Below are 24350 nucleotides of genomic sequence, written 5' to 3'. Positions count from 1 at the left end.
GGTGTGTGGCTTGTCCGTACTAAGGGGACCTCAATCTGCACACAGGAGTTGCCAACTGATGGAATGTTATATAGCGAGGAAACAGGCCCTTCGGCTCACCAAGTCCGCGTCGACCAGCGATCACTCCGTACAAATGCACTATCCTACACACTAGGGACAATTTAACCCAAGCCAATTAACCTCCAAACCTGTACGTCTTTGGAGTGTGGGAAGAAACTGGAGCACCCGGAGAAAACCCATGCGATGACAGGGAGAACGTACAAACTCCGTACAGACAGCACCCGTAGTCAGGATCGAACCAAGGTCTCTGGCGCTGCAAGGCAGCAACTCTACCGCTGTGTCATTGTGCCGCCCATTGTCATGTATATAGTCCAGGTCTAGATCTATGCCAACGTCACACTGCTCTACTTTATAAAGACCCTGTCAAAAGGCTTGCCAAATAACAGTTTTCTCCAGTTAAAACTTGACCAAGGACCCTGCCATAGATACCACACACCTTCTACCGAATTTCAGTCACCATCTCTAGATGAATGCTGCTCACTATATCATTGCATCCTGCTGAAATGGGTGCAGAACTCAAGGCAAACAATTCCCATTCCCACAGTACAATCTACCTTTATCCCCACCTAATGCCTTGCACTAAGCGACCTCACTATTGAACAGGACCTAGAGTACAGTCCAGATTATTTTAGTTTCTTATTGTTACGTGTACCCGAGGTACAGTGAGAAGCTTTTTGTTGCGTGTCATCCAGTCAGCTAATAAACGATATAATCAAGCCAACCACAGCGTAGAGTTATAGGATAAAGGGTACAACGTTTAGTACAAGAAGAAGTCCAATAAAGTCGGGTTAAAGAAAGTTTGATGGTCTCCAATGAAGAATAGATCCGACCGCTTTCCTGTTGGTGATAGGATGTTTCAGTTGCCCGATTATAGCTGGGAAGAAACTGTCCTCAAATCTGGAGGTACAAGTTTTCAAATTTCTGCATCTCTTGCCTGATGGAAGAGAGAAGAGGAAGAGACTAGGATGAGTTCTCGATTGTGCTGGCGGAAAGGGATGTTGGTTTGCATGATGGTCTGAACTACGTCTACAAATCTCTGCAATTTTTTTGCAGTCTTGGATGGAGCCGTTCCAAAACCACGCTGTGATGCATCTTGATGACACCCATTCTACGGCGCATCTGTCGAAGTTGGTGAGGGTAGTTGGGGACATGCCGAACATCCTAAGCCTTCTGAGGAAGTAGTGGTGTTGGTGGGCTTTCTTGGCTATTGCTTCGATATGGCTGATCTAGGACAAATCCCTGGTGATATTTACTCTTCAGAACTTGAAGTTTTCAATGATCTCTACTTCGGCACCACTAATGTATACTGGAGTATGTGTACCGTGTTGCCTCCTGAAGCAAAGTCCTGAACCTGCAGTCCAAGCCCAATGATTTACAATTCATTTTGTAAACATCTCTGAAGCTCTTCCAAAGCACATCTAAAACATAACCCTGTGTGCGTCATTATCAGCTTAAACACTATTGAATTGCTTTGGGATGTCTTGCTATACAATAAAGGTGCTATACAAATCCAAATTCTTGTCACAGCATTTCTAGAAGGGTAATAATCATCAAATTTTCTCTGCTTCAATAGTGAATTAACAAGTCTCTTAAAATCCAAAGCTACTTTGATATTCAGTTTGTGGTACCATAGCATAGTTCAGTTACTGAATCGCAGCCACAATTTTGGACCATTGATCTAGAGACTAGTTTAAATTCTACCACTGTAACTAGGGAATTTAAATTCAATTAAATATTTCTAGAATTTAAATAAAGAGCTCATCTCAGTATGTACATAATGTATAATTTCTGTAACAAAAACTACACTTCCATTTATAATACTACATTCCTTGTCTAATGACAATGCAAGACTTTAAATGCTCTTTAAAATACTTTAAAAACCATTTGTCCAGGTACACGGATAGGAAAAGTTCAGATATTGGTCAAACACAGGCAAATGTGAGTATTGCAAATGGGTACCTGGCTTAGCACAGACGAGTTGGGCTAAAGGATCTGCTTCTATGCAGTAAGTGTAGGCAAGTGTAGTACCTGCCTTATTTGTGGGCAAATCTGCATATGTGACATTGGCCTCATTCACCACTTCAGAATTGACAAAGCCTAAGTGGAAATAAGTCTCTCGATCCTGAGGGTCTGCCCAAAAAATGAAAACTTGACAAGATGACAATGACCCTTGCAACCCAACTCTATTTTATGTCAATTGACAAATGTGTTGTGCCTGTTAATATTTCAACCGTAACAGCATGGGAATCATGCCCAAGGCATTCATGGTCCATAAAGTTCACCTACTTCAGGTGAACTTCAACTTTGAATGGGTCATATGCACGTCGGAACAATGAACATCTTGCTAGCAGCAGCATCACAGGCACAGTCTCAAACAACACAAAAACTAATTACTCACAAGGTACATAAATTCTACAAGACTGTAAAAGGGTAGATTGTGCAGAAAACAAGATGTTAGTGTAAATATAAGTCTAGGGTAGTGAAAGAGGCAGTCCATGTAGCTGAGGCAGGAGTAAAGTTGCGCAGATTGGTTTAAGAACATACATAGATACATAGAAAATAGGTGCAGGAGCAATTCGGCTCTTCGAGCCTGCACCAGCCATTCAATATGATCATGGCTGATCATTCAACTCAGTATCCCGTACCTGCCTTCTCTCCAATCCCCTGATCCCTTTAGCCACAAGGGCCACATCTAACTCCCTCTTAAATATAGCATGATATCTATTGAGAGGTAGTCATTCTTGAACTTTGTGGTGTGGGATTTCAGACTTCTGTATCTCCCGCCCAACCACAGCAATAAGGGGACATGCCCAGATAAGGCACCCTTGATGATAGATGCCGCCTTAAGGCAGCACTTCATGTGTGTTTCGAATGTGGCGAGGGCTGGGTCTGTGATGGACTGGGCAGAGTCCACCACTCTCTGCAGCCTCTTACGTTGGAATCGCCATACAAGACCACAATGCAACCAGTCAGGCCACTTTCTACAGTGGATCTGTAGAAGTATGTCATAGTATACACCAACATGCTGAATCCCTTGAAATGTCTATCTGAGGCATTGCCACACTTCTTTGTGATTACATCTGTGCTGTGCCCACTGCCGGTCACCCGAGATGTTAATGCGATGGAATGTGAAGCTGGTAATTCTTTCCATCATTGACCTACCAATAAAAACTAGCAGTTGAACTCCCAATTTTTCTCTCTTAAGTTAACAATTAAATCCTATTCTTATAGAAACTTACAAAATTCTTAAGGGGTTGGACAGGCTAGATGCAGGAAGATTGTTCCCGATGTTGGGGAAGTCCAGGACAAGGGGTCACAGCTTAAGGATAAGGGGGAAATCCTTTAAAACCGAGATGAGGGAGAACTTCTTTCACACAGAGAGTGGTGAATCTCTGGAACTCTCTGCCACAGAGGGTAGTTGAGGCCAGTTCATTGGCTATATTTAAGAGGGAGTTAGATGTGGCCCTTGTGGCCGGGGGGATCAGAGGGTATGGAGAGAAGGCAGGTACGGGATACTGAGTTGGATGATCAGCCATGATCATATTAAATGGCGGTGCAGGCTCGAAGGGCCGAATGGCCTACTCCTGCACCTAATTTCTATGTTTCTATGTTTCTATCCTTGGTTTTGTTAGATTCTACAGGGCTGATTAGAACAGATTTCGACACTTGCATTCTATTGCGCCACTGAATCTCTAGTGTTTTAGAAACAGAAACATGCTGTGTCTGAGAGAATTAACATTTTGCAATGAATTGAACAATGGCAAGAACAAGCATCAACTACCAAAACATTATTTTCAGTAATTGATTCTGCATTTACATTTAACACTACTGACAAAGTATTCTTCAGTTGAGTTAAATAGAGTGCATGACTATTGAAATTTCCAGTTACACAACAGCGAAAGTTAATTTCTGCTTAACTGCTTAACAGTTTCAATTCCCCCAAGGAGGCATTACAGCAGGAAAAAGTCATTCAGCTCATCAGGTTCTTGCCCACTTCCAGTAGCGCCAACTCAAATCCTTTTTCCCCCTCTCCTCATTTCCCTGTAGTTCCACAACTTGTCTGTCCATCAACTTTCCTTTGACACTTATGCCATTAAAAGGTAACTTACAGTGGTTAATTTACCTGCACATGTATCTGCTGGAAAGCCAAGCATATGGCAGAAATCCATTTGGTCAGACATCAGGATTGAACCTGGATACCTGGAGCACGAGACAACTGTGCCAACTCCTGCATTACCATCCCATCCAAATGTGCTAAACAAGAGAATTCAAGGTGCTTCCATTTTAAACAGTAATTTTGACAAATTATGCCAGATTACTTTTGAGGTCCACCTTCTGAAAGAACCAATGGAAGTACTGGGGATGGAATGGAAATTCACAAAGCCATTATTGCATAATGTGGGCAACAAGATAGACATTTGCTGATCAATTGTAGAATTAATTCTACAAATTAAAGACTGAATTGTAGAATTCTTATTGCTGAAGTCTGAAACGGTTCATTTCTTGTTAGAAAAAGACAAGTGCAAAATTCATCACAAAAGCATGAGAAACCTTCACTCTCTCACTCCCATGGTGGAAAAAGGGAAATGTGAGAATGTCAACTGGATGACTTGAGAAGACGAAAGTACACAAAAATGCTGGAGAAACTCAGCGGGTGCAGCAGCATCTATGGAGCGAAGGAAATAGGCAACGTTTTGGGCCGAAGCCCTTCTTCAGACTTGGGAAGACCTTTTACATTCAACGCCACACCCTATTTCAAGAGATGAGCAATGTCCCACACCCCAGATTATCTTCATGCTTTACACAAAATCAATTTCTATCATTTAACATTTCAATAGCAGAATTAAAAGCATACAAAAAAAATCTTGAGATCTACAGCAGCATTCGTGATTTGTAATCAATTTAAACCTCAAGAGAAAACATGACAGCTTAAATGCAAGTGGTTGAATATCTATTCAAATTTTAAAAAAAATCATTAAGAATGGACTGCTTGATGAATTTGCTGTAAAGAGATCAATGAAAATGTTAATGTTTAAATTAATCATAGTTTATAAAGAAAGCAAGAAAAATATTTATTGAAAGCAATAATTATTTCATTAGCTCAACCATTATTTTATTCACTGCTTTCAACACATTCAGAGAAAATTCTAGATTTTTAGGCAGATCCTTCTACCCATGCTTTGGGCAAGAAAGTGCATCAGTGATGTTCAATTTGCACAGAATAGAAGCTACGTTTATAGTTCATTCAGCATGCTTCTTGGTACATTAGACAGGCTTGGCCTCTGCAAATTTAGCTCTATTCAGCTTGGGGGGGGGGAAAGCAGCATTTGATTGAAACATAGCCTGGCCAAGCAAAGAGATAATAAAATATATGTCTTTCTTATTTTCTCTCATCTCCGATCATGGGTCTGCAATCTATTTCTCAGTATGAATTTGCAATTTAACGAAAAACATTTGAATTCACTACCCACTAATGTGCTGCCCAACTAATGCAGCCACGGTCTATTTCAGTTGTATCATAATATATAGGCTTGACAGGATTTAACTGTTTTAAACTATAAATGTTGATAACCATCACATAGAGAAAAAATCTCCTTTCATAAAATCAAAATTCATTATTTTTCTATAGGCATCACTGAGTCCTGATTGACTGGAAATAAACAGGCAAAAGTGATCAACCATACATACTTTTTAAACATAAAGTGGACAGCAAGGAAGTCATAGCTCAAACAACATGTTTAGTCAGCACAGTATCACCCAGTTGTCTGTGCTGAGCCTTAATAGACTACACGACTTTCTCTGATGGCAATGCAATACAACAAAAGCCACTCCAAGCATGTCCTAGGTTATTCTGGACCATTGAAACAAGTCTGGGTAGTGTCCTTGATTAAAGTGTTTACCCCCACTCCACTAATATCATGCAGCCCCGAACATGCAAACATACGGAAAATGAAATGTTTGCAAATAGTTGCAACAGACAAAAATCAATTTAACAATAATACATTTCTACAAATCCAAAATATATTTCTGTGCTTTACTCATTTCTCCTATAAAATTAGTCGTTACTATTTAGCAACAACTAACTGCATAGCGGATCTGTACCAAACGCTAGTATCAATGGTACATGCATCTTTAATATTCAAAGAAGGAAACAGAAACAAGTACTCTTCGTGTAGTTATTCCTGGAAGTGCCTGTATGCAAACATCATGATTGACCTTGACCATGTTCTCAAAGTCTATATGAAGAAAGCATACTTGAAAAATGAATCAGATACCAGCAAGGAATGCATCTTCAAGAGATATTGCAGGGAAAAAGGAAAGTGGAAATAGAGGCAAACACACCTACTGCTGATATCCACCTGCTCATGGCTGTTACTCAAAGGTAGTCCACTAATCCATTTCAGTACCAATTTACAAGAAAAATTACAATACATGGATTATCCTGTACAAAGGGCGGTTTCATCTTTACTGCCAAGTTCCTCCAACACTGGCTAAAACTGAAAGTCACTTGAGAAAGTTTTGCAAGAACTCTTGTTTGCTGAAGTTAAAGAGAGCTTTCAAGGCAGCAAAGTCACTGCTGCATTGACTTTAAAGTTTACCTAAGTGCTAAGCAAAAGAATGGCCAGTAAAATGAATGCCAACTTCATTGGATAGGCATATGGATGAGAAGGGAATGGAGGGTTATGGTATGAGTGCAGGCAGGTGGGACTAAGGGAAAAAAGTTGTTCGGCATGGACTTGTAGGGCCGAGATGGCCTGTTTCCGTGCTGTAATTGTTATATGGTTATAGTTGTCTTCTCAATCACATTAATTCATTACTTCAACACTTGACACCACCCAATACTCTATTCCCCTTGCCCACCCTCTCAGCAACTTAAAGTAAGCCCATTTTCTTTTACTCCCAGTTCTGACAAAGGATCTTAAACCAGAGATGTTAACACTATTGCTGGTCCAACAGATGCTGTCTGGTCTACTGACTGTTTCCAGCATTTGTTATTATTTCAGACTTCCAACATGTGTAAAAAAAAATCCCTGTGCTCTAAAATTCAGATAATCTAAAAATCTGGAAGTGTAGCATTAGAATATCGAAACAAACTTTTGACAGACTGGAGAATTGGCAAAATGTGATTGATAAATATTTGAAGCAAAAAATCCAGCAATTTAAGAGGATGCAAACACACAAATCTTTAAAGGATGGCAGGATTCATCAAGAACAATCTTTGGGTTTATCGTTAAGAGTGCTAAAGATGAATTCCTAGTTTCCAATGACTTGCAACCCAAGATATTCGAAGAGATGGTATAGGGAGGTTTCACGGCAGTCGGGTCACAACCCATGACCCGTACTGTTGCTACGCTACGCCAAGTGGAGAACACGCGATGAACTGCAGGTAAGCACTTACCATCGTTTCCAGCGTAGCGGGCCTGTTAAAACCCGCCGAAATTGTCAATTTTTGCGCTGTAAATAATTATGGAAATCGGGATAAGCGCGAGCGATATTTAGCCTACTTCAGAATTCCAAAAGTGAGGAAAAATGATGGTAGATAGAAGCGGGAACTGAAGGGACAACAACAGCCAGAGTGCTTGGCGAACATTGGCCGTTTGCTCACTGCATCTCATCAACTAAGGCATTATTTGTGTTTTTTCTTGATTCCTTTGGCATCTAAAAAGTTTCAGAAGTGATAAATCTGGCTGTAAAATTTTAAAATCACCCATGGTTCTCAAATGGGTTTTTACATACAAAAAGAAAACGTCTCTGAAGCAAAATTTACAGCCAGATTTATCACTTCTGAGCCTTTTTAGATACCAAAAGAATCAAGAAAAACCACAAATAATGCCTTACAGTTGATGAAATGCAGTGAGCAAAAGCGATAATTCCCACTATTTTCAATTCCGATATCTGCACGGCCAATGTTCACCAAGCACTTTAGCTGCTGTTGTCCCTTCAGCTCTCGCTTCTCTTTACCTTCATTTCACTTCACTTTTGGAATTCTGAAGTTGTGGACATGTCTCTTACACTTACCCCGACTTACACAATTTTTTACAGCGCAAAAATTCAACATTTGGGCGGTTTTTAACAGGTAGGAAAGTAAGTGTTTCTTGCATTAATAACACATACCGGAAGTTACGGATGTCCTCCAGATGGATTGAGCGGCTCCGTGCGTCGAGCCCTATGACTCAGTGACCTTACGTGCGGGGATCGTTAGTGTGCGGGGATCGCTGGTCGGCGCGGACTCGGTGGGCCAAAGGGCCTGCTTCCGCACTGTATCTCTAAACTAAATCAGTCAGCAGAAAGACAATATGCGATCACATTCGAGCCATTTACATTGTATAGAACAGGGGTTGGCAACCTACGGCCCCCGGGCCAAATTTGGCCCGTAACCCGAAATCCGTCCCGCAGGCGTATCAATCGGTACCACGACATACATATACTGTGGCATCCACATATTTGAATCTTTCTGTCAAGTTTATACCAAGTGCCAGGTAGCATCTTATTAAAAAATATATTTTCTTCATTTTTAATTATGTGACTAACATTTAAATACAGGTACATGGATATGTTGGGTTTAGAGGGATATGGGTCAAATGCAGGCAGGTGGGACTGGTGTGGATTGGACATGTTGGTCGGTGTGGGCAAATTGGGCCAACAGGTCTGTCTCAACACTGTATAACTGTGACTCTACTAGTCTCACACATTTATTCTCTCATTCCATTCCAGTGATGTTGAGTTATCACCTCTCAAGATATTTATTTCTATTTCCATGATCATCCTACTTGCTTTTTAGAACATCCCACATCTTCCTCAGGTTTTAGCCACATCTTCCTCAGGTTGGTCACTTCTTAACATGCAACTTTGAAGAAGCTCTGCAGGGTTAGTTCTTGGAGTCATATTCCATCCAGTATGCAAATGCCTGATGTGGCACAGAGGTTAAGTTATTAGACTAGCTATCCAGAAGTGTGAAGAAGTCTCGACTTCCATTTCTTGTCTCCAGAGATGCTGCCTGTCCCGTTGAGTTACTCCAGCATTGTGTGTCCATCTTCGGTGTAACGCAGCATCTGCAATTCCTTTCTACATAATCCAGAAGCATGTACCGATCCAAGAATATTAATTTAAGTCCCACTGCAGTAGCCAGGGGATTTAATATTTGGTAATTAAATAATTTGAAGTAAAGAATATTGGCTAAACAAAGATACTGGTTTACTGTGAAAATCCATCCAAATCACTTGTGTTCCTGGCATAAAAGGAAAAACTATTAAGGATCATCAAAGAGTCCTTATAGACCTGGTCAATGTGGATCAGGGGGAAACCGCCACTGGCTGACTATTTCTGTATTATTTAAGATCTTATGGCAGTTGGCCAATTTCATCCACATAATATGTCCCAAGCTCAATTAGTTTGCTACCTCATTAATAACTTTCATGCATTGTTTTAGGTGCTGCAGCACATTTGGATCCATTTCGATGCTCATGACAAGATGAAGCTGCTGGAGTTTGCATGCAGCGACAGTAGACATGCTGATTAAGTGGCTGATGACGTTCAAATCTCAAGTTCCAGGCCATGATTGAGTCCAATTAGAGTCTAACCAGCTCTTTTCAACTTGCCATTAAATGCTACCAGCATTCAGGAGTCATAGGCTCATGTTCTAGGGCCAGATTTACAGTAAGGGGCACGAGATTTAGAGAGGATTGGAAGAGGATCTTTCACACTCAGAGTGGAGAGTACCCAGAGGATAATGCCAGAGAGAGGCAAAAGCAGAGTAACTATATTTAAGGAGATGTCTAGATGGTAATTTGAATGAAAACGCAAAGTGCTGGTGGAACTCAGTGGGTCAGACTGTGGAGGGAATGGAGAGGGGTCACATTTCAGGTTGGGACCCTTCTTCGGAGTACAGGGAAAAATCTGGTTAAGAGAAGTGGGGGATGAGATAAAGCCTGACAAGTGATACAGGAAGGTGGGAAGGGGTGGAAATGAATGGAGTAAGGGACAAAGGCGAGAGGTGAAAAGGATTCAAAAGGGCATCCGATAAGGAAAGAAGAAGAGTGAAATGTCAAGCTGGAAGGAGAGATATGGGTGGAAGGGGGGGAATAAAAAGTGAAATATGGAAGTCAATGAAGGTAGAGGAATGCACTGATGAGGGAGAAAGAAGCAGAGTGACTAGTGAATTGCCTGGGCATTAAAGATTATGGGTCAAATGTTGGAAGATGCTGAACAGTGGATGGATGCCAACTGTACAACATGGATATGGTGGGTTGAATGATCGGTTTCCTAACACGATGGTCATAGGTTAAGTACATAATTCAGGAAACTAGACACCATCCACAACAAAGCAGTCCACTTGATTTCCAGCCCAGTCTTATATGCTAACTTTGCTCACTGCAGACAAGCTGTGCTGCTTAGGTACACAACTTACAATCTATACTGCAGCATCGCACCAAGGCTTCTTCAAAAACTCTACACATACCCATAATATCTTCCACTTAAGGACAAGGACAACAGCACAAGAGAATGAAAATATCACAGCCAACAAAGTCCCCTTCCACATTCAATAGCCAATTTGGAAAGATTATTTTATAGCTGCTAACACCTTTCTAGATGCAATACACAAGTTCCTTCATTCGGAAACAGCCCCACCCAAGACGGCAGAAAATTTCAGAGAATTGAGGTTGTTGCCCAGACCATCACACAAACCAATTCCATTGACTCCACTTACATCGCACACTGCCTCGGCAAGTTCAGCAGCATAATAAAGGACTAGCCGCACCCCGGCCACTCCCTCTTCCATCAGGCAAAAAGTACAGATGTTTGAAAATGCATACCTCCAGATTCAGGGACATTTTGTTTCCAGCTGTTATCAGGTAACTGAACCATCCGCTCAAAAACTAGAGAGCACTATCCTAAGCTGCTATGTACCTCATTGGAGAGCCTCAAATTATCTTTGATCAGATTTTCCTGGACTTTATCTTGCACTAAACGTTATTCCACATATCACGTATCTGTACAGCATTATAGTCACTGTTACAGAAAAAGTACCGATATTTAAAAAATTACAAGGGTTACAATGAGGTACGTTGGGATATCAAAACTGCACCCTTAACATACAAGAGGTTCAAGATTCAAGAGAGTTTATTGTCATGTGTCAATACAATACAATATTTATTGTCATTTGAACCTCAGTGAGGCTCAAACGAAACTCTGTTTCTACAGCCATACAAACAAAAAACGATTCCTACTAGACACACAACCAATTCACACAAACATCCATCACAGTGAACCTCCTCCTCTGTGATGGAAGGCAAATTCTTTTCTCTCCCCTGCTCTCCATTTTTCTCCGATGTTGAAGCCCCAGGCGGTCGATGGTAATTCCACCGGCCATTTTAGGTCGCGCCAGGCGATGTACGGCCCCGCTCCAGGCCCAAAAGTCACGAAGTTGGAGCCCCCGGCAGACTTTCAAATGTCCCGCGGCCATTAAAGCCGCGCCGGGCGATGTACGGCCCCGCTCCGGGTCATTCCAACCCCGCAACACGGGCTGGAGAAGTCGCGTTGCGGGAGCTCCGGAAAGCAGTCTCCCACCAGGCACCCGCGAGCTCCCGATATCAGTCCCCCGGCCTGCAGCAGGAGCCTCCGAGCTCCAGGGTCGGGCCGCAGCAGTGAGCCACCCCACCCTCCGAGGTCGGCCAGCCCCACGATGGTGATTAATCCGCAGCTCCGTGAATAGAGCCCCCGGGTCACTCCGGCTGGAGGCCGCTCCACGGTGCTAGGCCCCAACGACAACTGAGACCCGACAGGGAAAAGGTCGGGTCTCCCGTGCAGGGAAGAGATTTTTTAAAGTTTCCCCCTCCCCATAAACAGTTAAAAACAGTATAATAAAAACACAACTACTACATTTAACTAGACAAAAAAAAGACAGTGTTGCGCCGCCAATGTATTCACACTGATAGGACAATGAAATTCTTACTTTGCTTCAGCACAACATAACATAGTAGGCATGACTACAGAACAGATCAGTGTGTCCATATACCATTATATAAATATATACACACATGAATAAATAAACTGATGAAGTGCAAATAACAGATAATGGGCTATTAATGTTCAGAGTTTTGTCCGAGCCAAGTTTAATAGCCTGATGGCCATGGGGAAGTAGCTATTCCTGAACCTGGTCGTTGCAGTCTTCAGGCTCCTGTACCTTCTACCTGAAGGTAGCGGGGATACGAGTGTGTGTGGTTCATGAGTGGTTCATTTGGTAATTTGATAATAATTGGGAGAATGTTCGTATACCTGACGGTACGTGCTTTTAAACTTTTCATTCTTCTGTCCAGCAGGTGAGGGGAGATTTACTGCAGAGAAACAAGAATCTAAACATGCTGACAACAGCTTAGACCAATCAGAGACACAAGGGACTGCAGATGTTGGAATATTTTGTAAAAAAGAAACTGAACTCAGCAGATCAGTGGAAGAAAATAATCAACTGCAAAGCAGCTACCTTACAGCATGAGAGACCAGAGTTCAATCCTGACTGCAGATGCTGTCTGTGGGGAGTTTGCACACTCTCCCTGCGACTGTGGTTTTTCTCCAGGTGCTCTGATCGCCTCCTATATTCTAAACACAAGCAGGTTTGGAGGTAAATTGGCTTCTGTAAAATGCCCCTAGTGTGTAGGATGCAAATGTGCTACAGGTGATAGATGGTCAGCATGGTCTTGGTGGGCCAAAAGGCCTGTCTCCACATAGTATCTCTAAATTAAACAAAAGGCAAAGTCAGTCTGAAGAAGGATCCCGACCCTCCCAAACATTGTCCACATAGCTAACGTGCATATGTTACTATCCTCCGTTGCCGACTTGATAATTCTTCACATCCATGTCTTAAAGTCTTCCAGTGGCACTGAACCAAAGTCTCCCCCACCCATTCTTAACTGATGAAACACCAATGAAACTGATGAAACATCAATGGGCAGGGGAGGAAGAAGATTGGCTGAAAGGGAAGGAATAAAAAATAGGCAGTGCTTAATTACAATTAAGCAGCATGCAACAAGAATGTAAGCAGTTAGGCTCAAAATGCTGGAGTAACTCAGCGGGTGAGGCAGCATCTCTGGAGAGAAGGATCAGGCAATGTTTCGGGTCGAGACCCTTCTTCAGGCTGATGTCAGAGGAGGGGGCGGGACAAAGATAGAATGTAGGCGGAGACAGTAAGACTGGTGGGAGAACTGAGACGGGGGAAAAACGATGGAGAGAGAAAACAAGGGCTAACTGAAGTTAGATAAGTCAATGTTCAAGGCCATTACTACCACTAGTCTTACTGTCTCTGCCACTTCAAATAGCCCTTGCTTTCTCTCACCATCTCTTTCCCCTTCCCAGTTCTCCCACTAGTCTTACTGTCAAGCCAAGAGTCATGAGACAAGAGTGTTTTATTGTCATGTGTCCCAGACAGGACAATGAAATTCCTACTTGCTGAAACACAACAGAATATGTAAACACAATACAGAACGGGAGATTAAAAGTTCAGTGTGTCTATTGGCTATAGACCATATATACATAAATAAATAACAGATAAAGTGCAATCGTAATAATAGCCTGTTATTGTTGAGAACTTATATGATGTTGCGTTTAATAGCCTGAGGGCTGTGGGGAAGTAGCTGTTCCTGAACCTGGATGTTACAGATTTCAGGCTCCTGTATCTTCTTCCTGATGGCAACAGAGAGATGGGTGTGTGACCAGGATGGTGTGGGTTTTTGATTATGTTGGCAGCCTTTGAGGCAGCAATTGCGATAGATCCCTTTGATGGTCATGAGGTCAGAGCCGGTGATGGACTGGGCAGTGGTCACAACTTTCTGCAGTCTTTTCCACTCCTGGAAGCTCAAGTTGCCGAACCAAGCCATGATGCAGCCAGTCAGTGTGCTCTCTACTGTGCACCTGTAGAAGTTCAAAAAAGTCCTCTTTGACATACCGACTCTCCGTAATGTTCTCAGGAAGTAGAAGCGCTGATGTGCCTTCTTTATAATTGTGTTAGTGTGCTGGGACCAGAAAATATCTTCGGAAATATGCAAGCCCAGGAATTTGACGTTTTTGACCCTTTCCAAAGTCCACAATCAGTTCCTTGGTTTTGCTGGTGTTGAGAGCCATGTTGTTGCGCTGGGACCATTTGGTCAATCAGTCGATTTCACTTCTATACTCTGACTTGATGATGGAGTCCGGCTACATAGTTGTGAGTATAGAGTGAGTACAGCAGGAGGCTGAGCACGCAGCCTTGAGGTGGTCCGGTGCTGATTGTTATCGAAGATGACATATTTCCACCAATACGGAGAGACTGTGGTCCATGGATGAGGAAGTCGAAGATCCAATTGCAGACATCCAATCGCTTACATTCTATCTTTGTCCCGCCCCCTCCCGACATCAGTCTGAAGATGGGTCTCGACCCGAAACGTCGCCCATTCCTTTTCTCCAGAAATGTTGCCTCACCCGCTGAGTTACTCCAGCATTTTGTGTCTACCGTTCATTTAAACCAGAATCTGCAGTTCTTTCTTACACAAGAATGTAAGCAGATGGGGAAAACAGAACAGCCAAAAAAAAATTAAAAAAATTAGGGAAGTAAACTTAAGTCTTAGCCACCAAAAAAAGAACTAGCAGCATGTAAATGACAGACACAGCAAGACTGATCTAACTGCAAGTTCAGCCACAGGAGATTGCATATGTGTATTTAAATAGGTGCGGTAACCCAGACAAGCATGACAGATAAGTAACAGCTCTTAATTCAGAAAAATTGACAGGCAGTAAAACCACAAAAGTGCCTGCAAAAGCAAAACTGAAATATGGAATACTGCCCCAAGAGTTCACTAGCTGAGTGCAATATTTACGCAGTATATTTTCAATGCAACGTAGGAACTAACACATTTCAAAGATGCATGCTAACTGTGCAGAAAATATCAGGGTCAACCAGATGGCTCCAGAAAAAAGTTAATGATGTGAAAAGTTAACTCTAAAATCGCTCCACACATCCTGTCTGACCCATTGAGTATTGTCAGCATTTCCACAGCAGCACAGAAGGCAATCCTTCACTGCTGCTTTTGTCAGAAAAGCCCGGCGCACAGCCCTTTCGTGAAATACAAGGTTTCTCCCTGCCTACTATCTAGACCCTTCATGATTTTAAATATCTTTATCAGATCTCCTCACATTTTCTTCTGTGCTGAGGAAAACTGTGACCTATCCAGACAACTGAAGCGCCTCAACCCTGATATCACTCAAATAAATACCTTGAACAAATATTCAAAATGGAAAATACAAATACGAAGCCAAAATTGATGAAAGAAAATGTTCCATTTGCATTAATAAAACAAAATTACGAAGCAGTAGAAAGTAAAAATAAGTCTTTAAGTTCCTCAAATGTCAATTTTTAAAGTTTAGTTTAAAGATACAGCACGGAAAGAGACCCTTTGGTCTGATAAGCGATCCCCGCACATTAATACTATCCTACACACACTAGGGACAATTTACTTATACCAAGCCAATTTTCCGACAAACTTGCAAGTCTTTGGAGTGTGGGAGAAAACCGAAGATCTTGAAGAATACCCACGCAGTCTACGGGGAGAAGGTACAAACTCCGTACAGACAACACCCGTAGTCAGGATCAAACCCGGGTCTACGGTGCTGCAAGCACTCCAAGGCAGCAACTCTACTGCTGTGCCACCATGCTGCCCTTAAATTATGAGCTAACATTCTCAGTTTTAATTTATCCAATAGATTAGTGTTAATTTTATGCCAATTTTAGAGATAATAAAACTTCACATCGTACAATTCCAAAAGGTGGGACAGCATTGTGGCAAGTAGTGCAGCTTTCTCTAAGCTCCAGCAACCTGGGTTCAATAATTACCTCATTGCAAACTCCACACAGACAGCACTATTTTCCCTGTGACTTCCCAGAATGGCTGGTCTCTCCCACACTACAAAGAGGTATTGGTTACACAAAAAAGCTGGAGAAAACTCAGCGGGTGCAGCAGCATCTATGGAGCGAAGGAAATAGGCAACGTTTCGGGCCGAAACCCTTCTTCAGACTGATCGGGGGCGGGGGTGGGTGGGGACAAGAAAGGGAAAAGGAGGAGTAGCCAGAAGGCTGGGGGTGGGAGGAGACAGCAGGGGGGCTGAGGAAGGGGAGGAGACAGAAAGGACTAACAAAATTGGGAGAATTCGATGTTCATGCCCCCGGGGTGCAGACTCCCCAAACGGAATATGAGGTGCTGTTCCTCATATTCCGTTTGTCTGAAGAAGGGTTTCGGCCCGAAACGTTGCCTATTTCCTTCGCTCCATAGATGCTGCTGCACCCGCTGAGTTTCTCCAGCTTTTTTGTGTAACCTTCGATTCTCCAGCATCTGCAGTTCCCTCTTAAACAAGAGGTATTGGTTGTTCAGTTAATTGTCTACTTTAAACTACCCTGCCCATGTAAGGGATTGGTGGGCTGTCAGTGGACATGAGAGTCTAGATAGGTCATAGGGAAATAAATGGAAAAATAGAATTGTGCTGAGAGCTGGCATAAACTTGAAGGCATGTATGGCAAATATCATATATGAAAATGATAGAACTTCAGTACCAAATGATCAGATGGTTGCATCCACATTAAAATATGCAGTTGCTCCATGATTTCCTATAGTTAAATATCAACTGAACCTCCCAATATAAAATTTATGGAACTACTTCTGTGTATAGTCTTTAGAGATTCAGCGTGGAAACATACCTTTCGGCGTCAAACAGTGATCAACCCGCAGACCAACACCATCCTACACACTCGGGACAATTTACAATTTTACCAAAGCCAATCAACCTACAAACCCGCACATCTTTGGAATATGGGAGGGAACCGTAGCACCCGGAGAAAACCAACGTGATCACAGGGAGAACGTACAAACTCTGTACAGACAGCACATGTAGTCAGGATCAAACTCAGGTCTCTGGTGCTGTAAGACAGCAACTCTACCGCTGAACCATTGTGCTGTATAGTATCATATTTACTACATATTGTACATTTGTAAGTACAGCTGAATCCAACAGAAAAATCAGTGAGGATGTAACAGGCTGGACAATCAAGCCAGCAATGCACTGTTTTCATATTCACAAATGTACTTTGCTTCAGTTTCATCATTTACAAAACACACTGCAAAACAGTAGTATAGTGTTTTCAACTTTTAAGCCATTGGAATTAACTATTGTGTCAACTTGAGACTGGCGCGGTGGATATCGCCTACATAATTAAATCATAAACCAATTTATATATTTTTTTTGATTCCTTCCCGTGTTTGATGAAAATGTTAAACATGGGATATTGGAGCAATAAGTTGTGAAGTTGATGTGATTTTTGCCTACTGAGAAGCAATCTTCCCAATTTTATCAACTCTGAGGAGACATTTCCCTATGCAATTTAGTAACCCTGCAAGTCAAAAAAACAGTAGGCAGTCTGCTCCAAATCTTAGCTTTCTTTTACAGCCTCTTAATTGTTGCACAATGAATGCCCAAGACTGACTCCGCATCACCTCTGGCACAATACAAGGGCACATTAATTCAGAATTAACTTAAAATATAACACATTTTAATCCTACTGATAGCAGGAAGGTAATCATGAAGAGAACAAAGACGAAAAGTCACAGTGTATTTACTTGCACCAGAAAGACGATGATTAAACAGAGCATTTTTCTAAACCTTTTCATTTCCCAACACCGCCATTTCAGACTTCAGTTAATATAACACTTTGTCAGCCAAAGCAACTGACCTTCCGAGTACTTCCAGCATTTTGTTTTATTTTAGATTTCCAGCACCTAGTTTTTTTTACTTTCACATCTGAAACTATTCAGCAATCTGATGACAAGAATGGAAAGCTCTTATTTAGAAATATGGTCGAACTGGCAAAGAACTTTCAAACTTTGGTTCCTCTTGGAATGTTTTTCCCTTCAGAATTTGAGAGCTTGTTACTTTTCATGAAGCTAACATTAAATGAGTACTTTGTAATCAGTTTCTACCAAGGAAGATGCTGCTGTTAAATTCTCAGTAGAAAGGGAGGTGTTTGAGATAAAGAATGTGGTGAAAATAGATAGGAGCAAGTAGAAATGCTGGTTATGCAGAAAGTTTTTAGTCCTGTTGGGATTTTTGAGACGTGGCCTTGGTTGCTGAAACGGGGCTTGAGATAGGATGGGCGAGGGGAGTTGTTGGAGATCACAACGACACAGTGGTGCAGCTGGTAGAGCTGCTGCTTCACAGTGCCAGAGACCAGGGTTCAATTCTGACCTCGGGTACTGTCTGTATGGTGTTTGCATGTCCTTCCTGTGAAAGTGTGGATTTCCTGCAGGTGCTCCTGTTTCCTTCCATATCATGAAGATGTGTGGGTTTATGTTAATTAGACTCTGTAATATTTACCCCGAGTGTAGGGGGCAGATTAAAGTGGGATAATATGGAATTAGTGCAAACTGTCACCATGGATTTGGTGGGCCGAAGGGCCTGTTTCCACTCAGTATCTCTAAAACTAAAAGAACTTACTATAATATTCCAATCCTCCTCCGATGTAGGAGAAGCCAGAAGGATGCCAAATCTGATTAAACATTCAAAACCAGGTAGTTTAGTTAGTTTATTATCAGGTGTACTGAGGTACAGTAAAGAACCTTTTGTTATGCTGAAAGAGTGTACATGATTACAATCAAACCATCCACAGTGTACAAAAACAGGATAAAGGAAAACATATTTAGTGCAAGATAGTCCAGTAAAATCCGACCACAGATTGTTTGAGGGTGTCAATGAAGAAGATGGTACGTCAGGGCCGTTCTCTAGTTGGTGAGAGATTGGTTCAGTTGCCTGAAAACAGCTGGAAAGAAACTGTCCTTGAATCTGGAGGTGTGCGCATTTTCACACTTCAGTGTCTCTTGCCTGATGGGAGAGGGGAGAAGAGGGAGTGGTCAGGGGTTACTCGTCCTTGATTATGCTTGTGGCATTACTGGGGCAGGGTGAAGTGCACATGGACACATCAGGTAATCACAAGCCTGCCAGTTTAACCTCTGTTGTGGGAAAACCTCCAGAAACAATAATCAGTGAAAACATTGATAGGCACTTGGAAAACTAAAGAGTTGATAAAGGAGAGCCAGGACAGATTGTATTAAAGGCAAATTCTGTTTAGCTAAACTGATTGAATGTTTTCATGTGATAATGGAGCTTATTAAAGGGAACACAGATTTGTCCACATGGATTTTCAGAACATGAACGATAAAATTACAACTAAGGCAGCTTACTCAATTAAAGGATCAGTGTAAAGGATCGGAAGTTGTCAAAGGCAGAAAGCAGAGCATTGTCGTTTAAGCAAGGAACTGCAGATGTGGGTTTACAAAAAAAAAAACGCACTGGAGTATCTCAGCGGGTCAGGCAGCATCCCTGGAGAACGTGGACAGGTGACATTTCGGGTCGAGTCCCTTCTTCAGCATTGCAGTAAACAGCTGGTCCTTCTGATTGGCATATGGTGGACAATAATAATAATAAAATAATATATTTTATTGTCATTGCACATCAGTGTAACGAGATTTGGTATGCAGCTTCCAACCGATGTCCAATATATATATAAATAAATAAATAAACTGTGCGTCGTGACCATCTGAGGGAGACAGTCCAGGTGGGATGGGGGGCACTCAGCAGAATGTTTTTCCACGGGAGCCCCTGTTGAGAGCAAACCCTTTGTTTGCTACACATCAAAGGCTCCTTGTGTCCATTCCCTCCAGAGATGCTGCATGACCCTCTATATTACTCCAGCACTTTGTTTCGTTCAGGATTCCAGTATCCTCAGTCCTTTATCTCACAATGATTTGAGTACAGTTGACAAAACTTTCAAATGCATTGTTGATTTTAAAGCTGAAAATCATAGCATAGCGAGGACGATCATAACAGACGTCAATATATCAGATAGGTTAGCTTAAGGGGCACATTAAATATCATCTCTCATTATTCCTTCTAAATGACACAGTTCTTACAGAGTATGTAACATAAGAGACCTAGGTGCTCTTGTACATAAATCCTTTTAGGTATAGAAGCAAAAAAAAAACTGATGGAAGAATAATAGCAAGTCCAGTGGCATCTGTGTTGGGGGCGGGGGGCAGTTGTGGGGGCAGGAAATGAATTCTCATTGTTGAATCAAGACCCAAAGACGTTGACAATACCTCCCCCTCCAATCTGATGAGTTCCTCCAGTAGTTTGTTTTCTCTTTGGATTGCAGCATCTGCAATCTATAGTGTCTGTCAATGCAAGGACTTGTTGAAAGAGCAAGGACACTCCCCTGTTAAAAATGACCAGACTTACAGAAATTTGACTTTATGCAAAGCATTCCACAGATTGTAAAAGCATCTTACAAGCTGGCAATAATAAAATGTTTCACAACATTCATTAAGACAGAATACTGTATATATCATATATGTTAAGAGAAGAAGAACATTTCCAAATTCTCAGGTAATCCAAGAATTACTTAGTGGAGCATATGAGATTCTGGCACATAAATAGAAACAGATAAGGTAAGAAAATCTGAACAAAACACACAGGTTTATTGCACTTGGAGTATTGCATTCCATTTCTGTTCATCAAACTTCAAAGTGGCTACAATATCCTGGAGGGGTCACTGAAAAGATTTACAAAAATGTTTCTGGTGGTGGGGGGGGGGGGGGGGGGGGGGATGTGGGATTTCAGCTATGAAGTTATGATGGAGGTACTAGAATTGTTCTCGGAAACAAAGGTTAAGAGATTTGATGAGAGTATGGATAAGGAGGGTAGGTTGTTCTCATGAGTAGATGGTTTGAGGAGCAGGGGGAAACTGTTTTTAAATTCTCAGGAAACATAAGGAGAGGGATGCTATGGTAAAGAAAACTCTTTAATAAGCAGAGGAAAATTAGATTAGAATGGTCTAGTAGGGGGCAATGAACTGCAAGCACCAAATTGCTTAATTCTGTGCCTTAAGTAATCATATGGATCTTTCATTAAGCATTTCTCATAAAACTCCAAATCCATTTGTTGAACTAACTAAAATATACAAAATTAAAATACTGAATGATGCAGAATATTATTGCTTTAAGTAATACATGTATGAATAACTACATGATAGTGATAATTTTTATCTCAAATATTGTGTTCATCTCAGATCATTGTCCTTACAAAGTCAAATGTATACATTTACTAGATCATTAATTCTCAAACAACATGCTACCCAATAATTAAAATTTTATTGCTCCGAGCTTATTTGCCAAAACGCGCCAGGTTATTCAGTCAGTGTCACCATGATTAATGGCCACAATTCTTACGTCTTCGCTAATTCTAAAGGTGGTTACTCATTTCATTGGTGTTCATAATACTGTTCAACACAATGTTTAATTTCAGATATTGCAGAATACAACCAAAGTCCCAAATAATTTATTCCAAGTAAGAATGACTCTCAAACGCGTGTTAAAATATATTAACTACAGATTGTGAACAGTTAACCTTCACGATCAGTCGTTTTTTAGACAACGTTGGGGTTTTTTTAAAGATTAAAAACAGACGCAGAATCCTTCATTTATTTAAAAACCAATAAATTCTTCAACGTTTTCCACGAAATATTCGTTTAAGCGCAAATAAAAACAACATGCTTTAGATCTTCAGGGATTCCCTTTAAATGCTACTGCATTAGGTTAATAACAAATATTGCGAGTGATCCACAAGAATAAAACGAATCTGACGAGATAGATACAAAATTACTCTAGTAAATACAATGTGAAAATAAAAGACTGCCCGCGTGTTACAATGGTCCAAAAACATTTGTATCGGATTACACTTAATATTCTCTTACTCCCTGGGCCCAATCCACTCTGCACCAGAGGAAATGGGAAAGGCATGCACAGAGGACGGATCTAAATCAACCTTGATTTCACCACGTTTTACCCTGTAGTCCATGAAACAGCGATTAGGGAAAACCACCAGGACAAAACCCATTCAGTGCAAACCTCCTACCTTTCCCCAAAGTCTTCCTCACCTTCTTCAGAACAACCACAACCACAGCCACCAGCTCTCCCTCACTTTTAATAAACGCATAAACCCCCAAAAGCAAAATTCACTCTAAAGACAAACACAGAGCCGAAGCATAGAGATACGTTTAAAAATAAATCAATAGTAGCCGCACGCTTGCATCAAGCAATTCCCCGGGAATAAGAGGAGGCAGTAATAATCCCCTGGCTGCTCTGCAAAGCCATTGCAGCTCTGGGAGAGGAGAGTCGCTTACCTCATCTCATCTCATCTCGCAAGGGCTGGCCGAGTGCGGCTCGGCGGCGGCCACTGACTGCCCGCCCGCCCGCCTGCCTCACCTCAGCTGGGTTTGCAGTGGAGGGACGGCCTCTCGATCTGCCGTCGCTGCCGGTCGTGGGGCGACACGGCACGAAACCACCCCCACTTTCTCCACTCGTTGCCTAGTGTCTGATGATAAACGCTGCTCTCTTCCCCCCGCCCTCTCCTCCTTCACCGCCCGCCGTCCCTGCCCAAAGGCTTCCCTTCCCACCCCTTCTCGCTATCTTTATTTTTTCTTTCTCTTTTATCTTTCCCTTTCTCTATTTTGTTTTCTCTTTATCCCCCCCCTCTTTTTATTTCCCTTCCCTCTCTCTTTTTCCCTCTTCTTCTTTTTCTCTATTTTTCTTTATATCTCTCTTTTCTTTTTCTCTCTCTCTTTCTTTTTCTCTTTTCTTTTTCTTCTTCTTCTCTCTCTCTTCTTCTCTCTCTCTTTTTTCCCTCTCTCTCTCTCTTCTCTCTCTCTTTTTCCCTCTCACTGACGTTACTCGACGCTCGCCCTCAAAGCCCAGCCCAACCCGCCGCCGGAAATGACAAGGGTCCACCCGCTGATGGACAGCGCCCTCCGCCTATCAGAACAGCCCTGGCGGGCTCCGCCACCAGGCGCGGATGACCAATCGGAAGACGGCGGTCGAGGAACCAGCCCCTTTTCGTCAACTTCCGCCGACTCGAGGCCGCTCAACCTAACTTGTAAATGGGCGGGATCCCACGATTGACGGCGCTTTGAACCAACCAGAGACGGAGCTCCTCCTGGGGCGTGTTAGGATTGGCCCCCTGGTTCCAACAGTCAGGTTAGGTTGTCTCAGTGACCATGGCGACCTCCTGAGTCTATCTTGGTGGCCACTTTATCAATGAGACGAGGAGGGCCATTTAATTCCGCTTTACATCGTCTTCCCAGCGCTGTCACACCATCATTTTGTGAGGTTAAATCTTCAGCAATGCTTCTGATCCTTGATATTTAAGTAATTTCTACTTTGGAACTTGGAGGGGCTGATCTCAGTGGTAAGTACGTTATGTCCTGATTTTATATGTGGTCCTGTTTATCTCTACAAGTGATATTGTAAAGTGCACCATAACACCTCATGCCAGTGAAGGAATAATGGAGATAGACACAACATGCTGGTGTAACTCAGCGGGACAGGAGAGAAGGAGTAGGTGACGTTTCGGGTCGAGACCCTTCTTCAGTCAGACTCAGTCAGTGGAGAGGGAGAGGAATAGAAACATAGAAAATAGGTGCAGGAGTAGGCCATTCGGCCCTTCGAGCCAGCAACACCATTCAATATGATCATGGCTGATCATCCAAAATCAGTACCCCCTTGCGCCCCCCCCCCCCCCCCCCCCCCCCCATATCACTTGGTTCCGTTAGCCCTAAGGGCTAAATCTAACTCTCTCTTGAACACATTCAGTGAATTGGCGTCCACTGCCTTCTGTGGCAAAGAATTCCACAGATTCACAACTCTCTGGGTGAAAAAGTTTTTCCGCATCTCGGTCCTAAATGGCCTACCTGCCTACCCCTTATTCTTAAACTGTGACCCCAGGTTCTGGACGCCTCCAACATCGGGAACATTTTTCCTGCATCTACCCTGTCCAATCCTCTAAGAATTTTGCATGTTTCTATAAGATCCCTCTCATCCTTCTAAATTCCAGCGAATACAAGCCCATTCTTTCATCATACATCAATTCCGCCACCTCGGGAATTAACCTAGTGAATCTACGGTGTACCTCAATAACAATAATGTCCTTCCTCAAATTAGGAGACCAAAATTGCACACAATACTCCAGGTGTGGTTTTGCAAGCACACCTAGGTCTCTTTGCACCTCCCCTTCTCCTAATCTGATACCATTCAGATAATAATCTGCCTTCCTGTTCTTGCAATCAAAGTGGATAACCTCCCATTTATCCACATTATACTGCATTTGCCATGCTTCTGCCCACTCACCCAACCTCTCCAGGTCACCCTGCAGCCTCATAGCATCCTCCTCGC

The 24350-nt window shown here is 42.3% G+C and overlaps 2 protein-coding genes across 3 annotated transcripts in view; one reads left to right on the top strand and one right to left on the bottom strand.

Moving 5' to 3' along the window:
* Positions 1–22539, bottom strand: part of itsn1 (intersectin 1 (SH3 domain protein)) — a 171800-nt gene extending 149261 nt beyond the window's left edge. The window contains 1 exon segment of the mRNA XM_055645202.1: positions 22307–22539. The gene's annotated coding sequence lies outside the window, so the exon portion shown is untranslated.
* A 596-nt stretch (positions 22540–23135) lies between these two features.
* Positions 23136–24350, top strand: part of cryzl1 (crystallin, zeta (quinone reductase)-like 1) — a 38234-nt gene continuing 37019 nt past the window's right edge. The window contains exon 1 of one of the 2 annotated variants that reach the window (XM_055645201.1): positions 23136–23367. The gene's annotated coding sequence lies outside the window, so the exon portion shown is untranslated. The remainder of the gene's footprint in view (positions 23368–24350) is intronic. The other variant, XM_055645200.1, reaches the window with a different exon arrangement.

This window comes from Leucoraja erinacea, chromosome 13, assembly GCF_028641065.1.
Source record: "Leucoraja erinacea ecotype New England chromosome 13, Leri_hhj_1, whole genome shotgun sequence".
Taxonomy (NCBI): domain Eukaryota; kingdom Metazoa; phylum Chordata; class Chondrichthyes; order Rajiformes; family Rajidae; genus Leucoraja; species Leucoraja erinaceus.
This window is presented reverse-complemented; position numbering and strand designations above follow the sequence as displayed.